This window comes from Cupressus sempervirens, chromosome 1 (assembly GCF_028749045.1).
Source record: "Cupressus sempervirens isolate cs-2001-9-10 chromosome 1, ASM2874904v1, whole genome shotgun sequence".
Classification (NCBI taxonomy): Eukaryota; Viridiplantae; Streptophyta; class Pinopsida; order Cupressales; family Cupressaceae; genus Cupressus; species Cupressus sempervirens.
In genome coordinates, this window is record NC_143118.1 from 500,186,544 (window position 1) to 500,199,784 (window position 13,241).

The following is a 13,241-nucleotide window of genomic DNA, read 5'->3' on the forward strand; positions in this document are numbered from 1 at the left end:
TCTTCCATGGGAGTATTATTCTTAGCTTGGATATTCACACCTCCATGTTCCTATAGTTGGAAATCCACATTTAGCAATCAATAAAACTTGTGGCCCCCTTCAACATGACCATGTTGCCTACAATGACTCTAGGCTATTGTGATTAGAATTATTTGATTCTTTAAGCCCTTACACTTTTTGCACTTGGACAATTACATTTATCAACTTTTCTTCAAAACTGAGAACACAATCTAGCAATTGTCTTGTTATTTTGTTGTAGGTTCATATTGCCTGGTGTGGTCTTTCTTCACGGGAAAATATATCTACAAAATTATTGGACATGTTGTACTTAATTTTTATATTTGCACATATGGTTTTGAAAGAAAAAATTGGTGTAATTAATGTATACATCTACAAAAATATTGGACATGTTTTACTTAGTTTATATCTGCACATAAGATGTTGAAAGAAAAATTTGGTCACCTCACTCAAATTCACCCATATTACCCATATTATAATCAATGAAAAGTTGTCCACTTACATAAAACTTCATTATTTGTGGTTAAAAATTTATTGCTAGGGAAATTGGCAAGGAAGAAAGGACAAAAGTTAGATGAAGTCAAAGATTTCATTAAAAATATCACCTCCCAAAATCCAATCATAGAAACAAAAAGAAAGAATTTGTAGAAATGCAAGATGGAGAAGCAGAAGAGTTGGACAAGGTTCCAATAAACTCAAAATTGTTAAATCTTCCAAAAAATTGAAATTCATATATGTTCAATGTGCAAAAAGCCAAAGTGGGGTAGTGGTGCAGGGGCCCAAGGTCCTAAAGAAGATGGTTAAACATCAAATTTTGGATAGATTAGGTGATTAATAAGTGTCCAAGTTGACACATGGTAATAAGTCAATCTCAAGCATCCTAGAATGCATTTACGAAAAAAATTGCATGTTGTAATAAGGCCTATGAGAAAGTTGTAGGTCAGTCAACATTGGTCAACACTATGAGTTGACCCAAAAAATCTTCAATTTTATGTTTTTTAGAGTTATTGCATGGTTTATCAAGTTTTTGTAGACATTTGAAGTCATTTGTTTGGAAATATTAAAAAGTTGCAAAATTTGTCAAAAAGTTGTCATGCAACTTTTCTTGCAATTTTGGAAGGTCAACAATCACAGATGTATTTTTATCAAACAAGTAGAGGTGAATATGTAAAGACAATAAGGCCTATAAATTAAATGTTCTTCAACCTAGGAAGGTTTTTGGTGTTGTGATGTATGTAATTTGAATCAATAAAGCAATTTTTGGTGGGAAAATAAGTGCAGACAGCAACTACTATTTTGACAAGCAATCAAAGGAATGAAGTTGCAGAAGAGGTTCATGATGACAAGAAGATGGTTATGGATCAATGCAAGATCATGGATAGTATAGAATTGGAGAGTCTTAATGCAAAGGCAATGAGTTATCCATGGACAATAAACACAATTGAAGTGTAGAAAAATAAAGTGAAAATAGTAAGATTAATGTTGTTGAATTGGATGAGACCATCATTTTTGGCAATTGGTATGTTGAATAGTCAAATTATGGTATTTATGTCACTAAGGCAAGGTAAACCTTGTGTAAAGATGAAAAAAATTGGTTCATGTGGAGCAACTTTGAGTAGAGGTGGTGACACAATGGAGCCTAGTGGGATAGATCAAATGATGATCAACTAGTCCTAAGACCCTCTTCACTAAAGTTCTGTCAACTAAATGAATTTATGATTATCAAAGTGCAAGCACCAACCAAAATTTCTTTAGGGATGATGTTATTTTATCACAACCACTCACCCAAATACGAAAAACCCCAATCACAAGGGAACCCTACAAACAAGCCAATTTATCACAAGTTGCTCAAATTGCACTATTTGACCAATTTTGGCATAACACCCCTAAACTTCATGAAATGACCAATTAAAACTCATACACAAGGGAATGGTCTATTTAGGTCATAAATGGAATGGATCTATGGATAAAATCAAACTATGAAACTTTTAGCACACAATTACTTTGCAAAACCACTCAATAGGGCTAGTAGCCCTTTTTGATGAAAATCAAACTTAATTGCAAATAAATCCACACAACCTAGGGAATAAATCACACATCTGAGTACCCTTTTGGGGCTTACAAGACATACTAAAATACTAGGTTTTAAAGTGTAAATAAGGTAGGTTTTGTCAGGTGTCTCGCTTAGGCAATTAGGCCTAATAGGTCTCCATTTTGAAAGGAAGTATGCTTTTTAGAGTTCCACCCTACAAAAAAATGGTTGGAACATGTGAGGAAAATTAAAACTAAGACACAAACCAATTTCCAAGCCCTAATGACAAAACTAGCATGAGTTATGGGAGTTGTTGCATTCATTTCGTAGCATGCACATGGGTCTTGCATGCCTAGGGCATCAACTCATTAATTATTCCTTGCAAGTAAAAGCCTAAAACTAAAGGAATCTTATAGTACATTTAAAATAATAGGATTTAACCAAAGGCTATTAGATTCACATGGTGAAACCCCTGGTTATGCCTCAAAATCCTTCAAAACCCTAGGTTAGCAACTAATTCAGACCAACCAATGCAAAAATATGAATAACTTGAGATTGGTGATAGGTAGAGACTTCAAAAAAAATGAGTTAGAAATATAACTCATTAACCTATCCAAAAATGTGAGTCTCAACCTTTGGAGTGTCCATATAGGACCACACAACATGTTATAGCAATCAGACTGCGGAAAATAGGGTAATTTTATTGATTCAAAATGTGTAAATTCATCTTATTGCCTATCATCCACCTGAAAGATCTTCTTATAGGTATTCCAATGGTTAACAATATTTCAAGCATGTTTTTGGTTGTTGTGATTGGTTTTATATTAGTTTGCAAAAAGTTGCTTGATAACTTTTGAGCAATTTTGCATTTTTTGCAAATTTTGCAAACTATAAGCAAAATGTAATGAAAACTAATCCAAATGACCCAAATAGGATCAAAACATGTCAAAACATGAAAATATGAAAAATCCTAAGTTTCTAAGGCCTTTGACCACCTTTGACCATAGTTGACCAAGGGCTTATAATGCGCCAATCTTGGAACTAGGTCTTACAATTTGGTCTAGATGCCTATATGATAGTTCTAACCTATTATATATGTTCTTAGGACATTTATGAGTTATCATTTATTATGTATGCTCCTACACCAGGTGGTCAATTTCCTCCAATCATGTTGACCTGATAAGTTTTAATTTCTTCAACATTTTTTTGTGGAGAGTGATGATATAGCACGACCTATTCCTCAACAATTTTGTACTTGCATCTCCAAATTGTATGTGTTATTGATCATAGTTGACTAACTGAGGATAACGTAGCCTATGGCTATAAATTCCATTTCCAATTATGAATCTATCGTAAAGCACATTTTCCCTAATCATGCCATCCCTTATTTGATTTTTTAACACAAAGATATAAATTATGGGAGATATTAATTGTAGGAAAAAAAATTTATTTACTATTATTTTACTCTTGTTCATATACACGTCAAATATCTACTCACTACTACATACTACCCAACCAAATAAAATAGAGACTTGAAGACTAGTTTTCAAAGGCATGTGAAATAGGGGGAAGTTGACTTCTAGAATATGTTTCTCTATCTTAAACTTATAAGGAATCTTAAATAAAATATTTCACTTTCCAAACAAGGAAAAGAATTGAGAACTTGGAATACAGTGACTACAGGTTGATGAATAAGTGATCAACAAATAAGTCTAGAGTTAGTACACCCCCACCTTGTCCAACTTCCTCTAAACTTTATACATACAATGGGAAGCCATATCTGCAAGTAGCAAGACCATAGATTGAATAGTCATGGAGCTATTTACCATACCTATAAAAAGAAAGTTAAGCATATCATTGAGGAAATTAAAACAATTATGAAGTGATCATTCTTGATAAGTTGGACAAAAGAACTAATGGTATAAGACTTTTTATGTAGAATATACAAAAGAAAATACAACAACAGACTATAGTGGATTCAAAATTATTATAAACAAGATTCATTAGGCATTTAAGTAAGAAAAATAACTTAGGTTTTCTTTCTTCTAATTCTTTAATGAGAATATATTCATTAATTAAACAACACCATGAGAATCTATAGCCATGACTAGCTTATCTATTGATCTGTAAACTCCTTCTTATGAACCACTTACAATTTTAAGATTCACTAGGATATAGATTTAATAAAGATCGTCACTGGCATTGCTTGTGAACTAAGAAAATAATACATAGAAATGCATAAAATAACTAAGTAGGCAAACCATGCATCAAGAGAACAAGAGACAAAGGATTTGATTTCGAAGTTCACCAAACTCTGGCTATATCTTTGGATCTGTAAACTTGCAAGTTCAATATCATTATTATGATGCAAAACTTATACATCACCATGGTCTTCCATGGAGTTACAATCTACTTCTCACTTCCACACTACAATGACAGGAACTTGGTAGCAACATGTTCATGCCTAGATCCTTTGTCACTTTTGCCAATGCTAAACAATAAAATTGCAACTCTCTCTCAATGGGAATTAAGCTTTTACAATAATGACATGAAGTCATGAAATATCCTCTCAAGAAAATTCCAAGTTTTATCTCATATTATGAGACCACTTAACATTCTAGAGCATTCTCCCGAATTCTCCTCTTTGAGACTCAAAAACTTCTCCAACTCTCCTTCTAGACTTAATTTCCAAAAGTCATTGTCCCTTTTACCAAATATGTCCCCCTTTATATAAGAAAATAGTTGTATTTAGTTTATAGCCAAATAACTATTTTCCTATTTTACCATAACAAATTCACTCCCAAATAGGATTTACAAATGAACATATCCTTCAAAAATTTCCCCAAACATGGCTCATATGCTCATTGAGCCTTAACAATATGCTATCTCCTTATCATATCCACAGATATCAATACTATATAATAAACTAACCCCATAAAAATAGCAAATGCATTGCATGGTGTAGTGGTAATTTCAGTCTTTACCAACATATTGGTTTGAGGATAATATCTTGTTGGTTGTGATTGAGATGTTTTTGTCTCTTCCATTTTATCTTATCTACAATAAATATTATGACAAAATAAAATTGTCGCCACCAACATGCAAGATAATGGAAATGGTGAAATGGTTAGAAGGATTCTTAGAGGGAGGAGGTCTGACATTCAAACTCTTACCAACTATTTTCTTGCAACTAGCAACAAAACAAGGTGCCACGTGGCAAAAGGTAATTCATCTAACATTGACACATGTCCGGACCACTTTGATTGGACCATATTGCATTGCCATGTCACTATAGTAATCATCTCAAAATATAATGTCATCATGAGCTTACCACATGTTAATTTTGATTTCCATATCATCATTAAATGCCACATGTCATTATACGATTGGATGAAGATGCTTACTTGGATGTTGATGTCATCACTAGTCCATCTGGTCAACCATTTTCCCAAGCAACTTCAAACAAACATAACTTCCACATACGATATCCATTTTCGACAAAATGAACGTCTTGGAAAGCTCTCGATGAGGTCTTCCGTTTAAGACCCATTGTTGACCACTTTTGAGATGGTCAAATTTCACCATTTTGGTCAACCCCTGGTTTGCTAGTTTGACCCAAACTTTGACCAAGCATATCTTGAGCAAACAAATTCCTTTTGACACACTTCAAGTTGTGTCGGGAACATTTTTTTGTACTCTATGCACTGATGCCAATCTTGGGAGATTTTGAGTGGGTTAAATTTCTAAGGCCTTCAAGATCCACCTAGATCATCTACATCCATGAATAGCTTAATTTTCATTATGTAAATCCTAAATCTAAACCATGACAAACCTAAACTAGTGTAGTAACCCCAACCGGATATAACTTCTTCAAACAACAAAATCTTCTCTAGTTCATTTGTTTGACATTTTGTTAAACACTTTGCAATCAAGCTCTGATACCAATATAATAACCCCAATAGGTTATAACTTCTTTAAACACCAAAATCTGCTCTAGTTCAATTGTTTGACATTTTGTTAACACGTTTCAAGCACGCTCTAATACCAATGTAATATCCTCTTACAAGGAACTAATATGCAAGTACAATTCTTGTGGTATTTTCAATGCAAATACATGGAAACTAGACATGAAATGCAAAAAAATTGACATACAATAATGGCTATAGTAATGCCAATATTTGATTCTAAATTATTACAACAAAATCATATGTTTATGAAGTACAATGATAGCTACGAATAATTACAAGAGGAACCTGATAATAGTGATGCCCAAGAATGGAAATGAATCAAACATAGATACCGTAGCACAGCATCATCCATGCATACTATAGCAGCCAAAATCTATTCTCCAATTTAAGCACAAATAGAACTCCTGAATTAAAGCTCTCCTAAATACCAAATTCAATGAATATTTTGCCACCTCAAATGGTTGCAACACTAAAGAGTTGACGTTCTCCAATGGCGGATTGAAATCGAAAACCTTAGTTTCTTCTCTCAACTTAATATCAAATGCAATTTAGAATAATCGAATGGTAAACAATGAAGCTCTCACCTCTATTTATACTTTTCCTTCACCCTTCTAGAAAGAAATAAAATATTAATTAATTGCATTTTCTAGAAGCTTCTCCCTTGCAATACAATATTTAATTATGCTTCTAGAAAATTAAATTACTAGAGGCTTCCCCCTTTTCAATAATTAATGCACTCTCTAGAAGCTTCTCCCTTACAATACAATAATTAATTGTGCTTCTAGAAAAAATAAATTACTAGAGCCTTCACCCTTTCCAATAATTAATGCACTCTCTAATAAATTAAATTAATTAAATATGAAGTCACATTTTTTTAATGAATTTATAAGAAATTAATTTAATCAATTTCTCCTTATTTCTCCACTTAGCCTTTGGAGAATGTAAAGGCTAAGAACTCCACTAAGATGCTAAAAAGATGGGGATATTACAATCTGCCCTCCTTGAAATTGCTTGTCCTCAAGCAATTCAGCAACACAATGAACTCCAACCTCCACCTGGATCCCAAATGAAGTAGTATGTGACATCCCTATGGACACTAAACTAACTGCAAGCTAGCATTATCAAGACCAACCATGTCTTCTAGCCTAGCACCCAAAACTTGTGTTGATGATGTAGAAGTCAGAACATCACTAGAAGACAACTATGTAAAAGATCTATGAAACCTCTCCTCCCCTGTATCCACTCACATAATATATATTGGATTGGAATCTTGATCATCACTAACATGCATTGAAAAAGATGCAGCTACAAGCGAACCATATGCACTCATGCCAATTGTATCAACAATAGCTGTAACCACATCAAAATATATGGACACAGGAACAATACTAACTACCACAATAGAAAATTGAACCAAATCTGCAGTTGATGAAAACTCATAATCATCAACATGTGTGCCATCATTAGAACACACATCAACAACTACATGCATGTTGCTAAACTCCTTATTGGATGGTTCAACTGAAATAGAAGTGGCTACTGATATGACAGTATCCTCACATGCTCCTATTCCCACTATTGCCACATCGCCATCAAATACATAATCCGGGGAACTCGTGCCAACAAATGTATCATCTAACATAACTAGACATGAATTCTCATCACCTTCCACCTTAATTATGCCCAACTCATGTAGTATCTCATAAGAAATGTCTTGCAAAAATGAAATTGCAATTGTGTCATCACATTTCGCTCTTCAAAAAATTGATATCATGCTCTGCTCAAATCTTAGATTCAAAATTAGTTGTGTCATTCATTTATGATTTTGATTCATCTCATTCACTTTCACATCCACTATTTTACAATACCCTGTATCTTAGAATCTTCAACCCTTGGCAGAGAAGTACACCCTCTACAGTTATAGTCAAACCTTCTGTCACTACCCATAATGTTGAAAACCAAGTCCTCTAGTTGTGGGTCAAAAGAAAAGTGATGAGCACTCCTCACAATATAATGTTGATAAAAACTCCCAATCTCATCATCAATGAACTAGGAATTAGAAGATGGCTCCACTCTCTGACTCCGAACTATTAATAGGTTGGGCAAGATCCTAGGCAACCCTCTTAGCAAACCCAACCACAAAATTCCTATTGGGAAGCATTTTAGCCAAGGTCTCTACATTCTTCCTCATCAATCGTCGTATAGCACGAGAGCCTTGAATGAGAGTACCCACAGATATACTGTATGAAACCTCCAACAAATCTGACCTCTCAAGCAAATACTCCATGAATGACTCAATACAGTAGAAATTATATGTGGAAGCATAAATTTTCTCCCCTGCAATCCACAGTCAACCCCTCTGAAAATGTAGCAATGCCAACTGTCAAATGCTACCAGCTATACGAAAAGGAGAAATAGATTCATTTCCAGTAGAAGGAAGCAAATCACCATGAGAGCCCATCTCCTTTGATGCTCTCACCTCCTCTATACATACTACACTCATATCTTGGATGAATGCATTTGCCACATCATCATGTCCCTCATTCTCAACCATAGAAGCAAACTCACCACCAACCACAATATGTAATTGAACAGGATCTAGGGATGGTGTTGACTATACCCATTCTAACTCCATGGTAACCTTATCCAAATAAGATTGTGACTCTGAAGAGCCAACTGAGTATACTGGAGAGAGTCCACAATCACCTCAAGCTCTCGGGTGAGCTCAACCACCTCCTCCTCTTTCCCTAACAACATCTCATAGTAGGTGCTACCTCACTCTAGAAGGTAATTCCTGTCAGCAACTAACTGAGAGTAACTATGCTTCAAGATCTTAATAGCCTCTCGAAGCACATGAACCTCTGCTAGAGAAAGATCACTATCACCATGCTCATCAAACATAGGAGCACCCCAACTAGATGTAGCTAAAATATGATGGATAGCATCATAATTCTCAAGAGCTAAAGCAATATTACTATCACTCACCTTCAGTTAACAAGACACATGATGCCTCTATAATCTCTGACTCCTATGAAAGCACTCTATCTTACTAACTACACTGAGATAGAAAACTAAATTAAGCCTCTGCACCACAAGATTGCTCATACGTGTATTATCTTCCTTGCACAATTCTACATTCAACATACAACTTCCATGTACCTCAAAAAACTCTTCATCTAAAGAAATGGAAGCCCTTGTCATATCAATCTCGTCACATGTCTCAACTTCCACCTCAATAGTAAGATCTTGTAAGCATTGTTCCTGGGACCCATCCAAAATCTCCTCAAAGTCGTCACCCAATATCTGATAAGGGGTGCCATACCCAGTACATCTCATGCTATCATCAAATGGATTGTTAAATATGCCCATACTATTTGCATCAACATCTCTTGACAAAGCCTCAACTATAAACTCCTGACTCTGCACACATGACTCAGCACCAAGCTGTGAATCAGTAATACTAGAGCATAAACTCACATCTATTGACTCTACTAAAACACCCACATCTACTAACTCTCCTGAGTGACTCTATATGTGCCTCTGTCCCACCTATGGAAGCAACTACCTCCTATACTATAGCAACACCATGAGAGCTCACATACAAATCTCCAATAATAATCCTGTCCTCAAGAGAGCCAAAAGTATCGATGGTAACAACTGTATCAATTGTCTCTACCCTATCTGTAGCAATAGCTCTGGGAGCCTCAACCTGTTGAAGCTCGGTGATGCTAAGTCCATCATCAACTCTATAGATAGGACTAGCAAGTGTCATACTAAATATAGGTACATCTACATCAAGGACTCTTGTTGGGGAAAACTCAAGCTTCCTTCACTACAACCTCGATGTCGGCCTTCTAAAGGTGGAAACCATACACCTCACTACCCTTTCAATTGTCTCTAGATCCAACAAGCTCTCCCTCAATCTATATTGATGAAACTTAAGTTTCTCCATACTCTCTTGTAGAGCATTCATCTTTGCGCTAACTTCCTCATTACTCCATTGATTTCTAGAATTTTTAGCCCTCCTATGTCTATCTTGTCAGTTCATGCACTTAACCGTGGTTGTGAGTGCCTGCAAAGCCTGTGCTATTCGCTCTTGTCTTGTAACCATTTCTTTCATAAAATTTCTTGTTTCTAGATCCTCATTCCTATTATCTCTTGGTGGGCTTCACTCTTGCTTGTCACCCATGGTGTCTGGCTACCTAATAAAAACTTGTTCCTTGTCAACAAAGCTTGCTTGATAGTGAAAAAACTGTGAGAGCCAACCCCAAGTGGCTTGTGATTGCTAAACCCTCAAGATGGCAGGAATGTAGTTCTAATACCAATGTAATAACCTCAACCGGATATAACTTCTTCAAACACCAAAATCTTCTCTAGTTCAGTTGTTCAACATTTTATCAAACATTTTGCAAGTGAGCTTTGATACCAATGTAATAACCCCAACAGGTTATAACTTCTTTAAACACCAAAATCTGCTCTAGTTCAATTTTTTGACATTTTGTCAACACTTTTCAAGCAAGCTCTAATACCAATGTAATATCCTCTAACAAGGAACTAATATGCAAGTGCAATTCTTGTGGTATTTTCAATGCAAATACATGGAAACTAGATATGAAATGCAAAACAATTGACATACAATAATGGCTACAGTAATGCCAAATTTTGATTCTAAATTATCACAGCAAAATCATATGCTTATGAAGTACAATGATAACTACTAATAGTTACAAGAGGAACCTAATAATAGTGATGCCCAAGAATGGAAATGAATCAAACATAGATCCTACAGTGTGGCATCGTGCATGCATACTATAGCAGCCAAAATCTATTCTCCAATTTAAGCACAAATAGAACTCCTGAAGCTCTCTTGAATACCAAATTCAATGGATATTTCACCACCTCAAATGGTTGCAACACTAAAGAGTTGACATTCTCCAATGGTTGACCAAAATTGGAAACCTTAGTTTCTTCTCCTAGCTTAATATCAAATGCAATTCACAATAATTGGATGATAAACAATGAAACTCTCACCTCTATTTATACTTTTCCTTCACCTTTCTAGAAGAAAATAAAATATTAATTAATTGCATGCTCTAGAAGGTTCTCCCTTGCAATACAATAATTAATTGTGCTTCTAAAAAATTAAATTACTAGAGGCTTCCCCCTTTCCAATAATTAATGTACTCTCTCTAGAAGCTTCTCCCTTGCAATACAATAATTAATTATGCTTCTAGGAAAATTAAGTTACTAGAGGCTTCACCCTTTGCAATAATTAATGCACTCTCTAATAAATTAAATTAATTAAATATAAAGTCACTTTTTTTATAATGACTTTATAAGAAATTAATTTAATCAATTTATCCTTATTTCTCCACTTAGCCTTCGGAAAACTTTAAGGCTAAGAACTCCACTGAGATGCTAAAAAGATGGGGACATTACAACTAGACACTCGTATCAAACACCGACACTCAAAAAGTGAGTCATGAGCACTCTCCAATCATTGCAAAATATTATTATGTACTATGAATGGTAACTACTAATCTATTTTTTCTTGTATGGGCATAATAGAACCATGTCTCAGTTAAATTATTGCTTCTTACATTCAATGTAAATAGGAAGAATAGTTTTAACATAGTTTCTCAATGCATTAGGCAACACCCAACAGTTTCAAATAACAAAATATGATTTTCAAATACCTCAATTTTTGACAGAGATGTTGTGGGTGCATATCTATCAACTACATTTCCATTGTTGTCAACCGAAAACTTAGTGAAATTCCACTTTATGCTATGACTAAAAAATCTACCTTTGATTGATTTCAAGAACTTGTAAATAGGGGTTGCATTACTACCATTGACCTCAACCTACATCATCAAAGTGCAATACAAAAACAAAAGATAAAATTTAATAACTTTGTTTAATAATTAAATGAAACTTGAAAGAAAAAAGAATCAATTATTTTACAATAACATTTTTCCTAAAATATCTAATAAAGATATCTAATAAGAAATCAAAATATGGCTAATATGCTAACCTTGCCAAAAATAGGAAACTCTACTATAAAGTAAGTACATGAAACCTCTACAATCTCCTCATTATCACCTAGTTCATGTCCACCAAACTGGTTGCAAGGGAAGGTTAGGATTTCTACTCCTATAGTTATCCATATTAATATTTATCAATTGCTTGACTCAAATTATAGATTATTAGAACAAGCTAAGAACCATTTGTTAAAGTTGGTTTCTAGAAAAGAATCTAATAACAAATAAGTTGTCCTACCTACCAACAACAACTAAAACAGTTTCAGAGATTACCATATTACTATCAAAATTACCATTTTGTTGTCATTGATTATAATTAATTAAAAAGATTTAAACTCGTTAACCTTTTTTTTGAGTAGAGATTCAGAAATAATACTTGTCAAGCTATGATTTTAGTAATTGTGATGTTGAAGACAAAGGGAAAAAAATTCAAAACTTCATTTTAAAGATTCTGGTATTGCTATCAGAATTTAAATAGTAATTTATTTTTTTTAATTATTTATTCATTTTTCATAAACTCGTCTCTTATGAGAATGAATGTCACATTTCACTTATTACACCTAGGTTATGTTCACAGAGGTGAATTGGAACTTAGGTTTTAAGATAAACTTCTGATAATAAAGAATTCTTGACCAGTCTAATAGATAGAACATATCAGACATATTGATTCATGTTTTCTAAATTATGATTCAGTAACTCATAATTGATTTACAGAGAGGGAAATTTGATGGAGTATCTTCAAATCTGGGAGACAAATTTGTGATTTGTTTTCTTAGCAACAAAAGGCTTGCCATCCACAAGGAAGACACAACTTAGGAACTGGTTGCTTTTGCTTCACTCTACGTACGTATAGCTTACTTCAGCTCAAAGTTTTAGCTTTGAGATGACGGGATGCGTGTAGTGTCATGTTGAGTAGGCTTGAACTACACTGTGAAGAAGATCTATAAACAAGGATGGGACATGCCATAATAGTTTCAACATGACTTCGGTACATGTTTAACATAGTAAGAGGGATGACAACATATGATATTAATACTTTGTAGAACTTGCCTGTCTATTTTTGGATGTTGATATGGGTTTTTTTTTTCATTGAATTCGTGTGTCTTTTCTCAGGAAAAGGAACCATTGTTTGAGATATATTCACAATGTTAATTTTTCTATCACTGTGCATGTAATGCATGA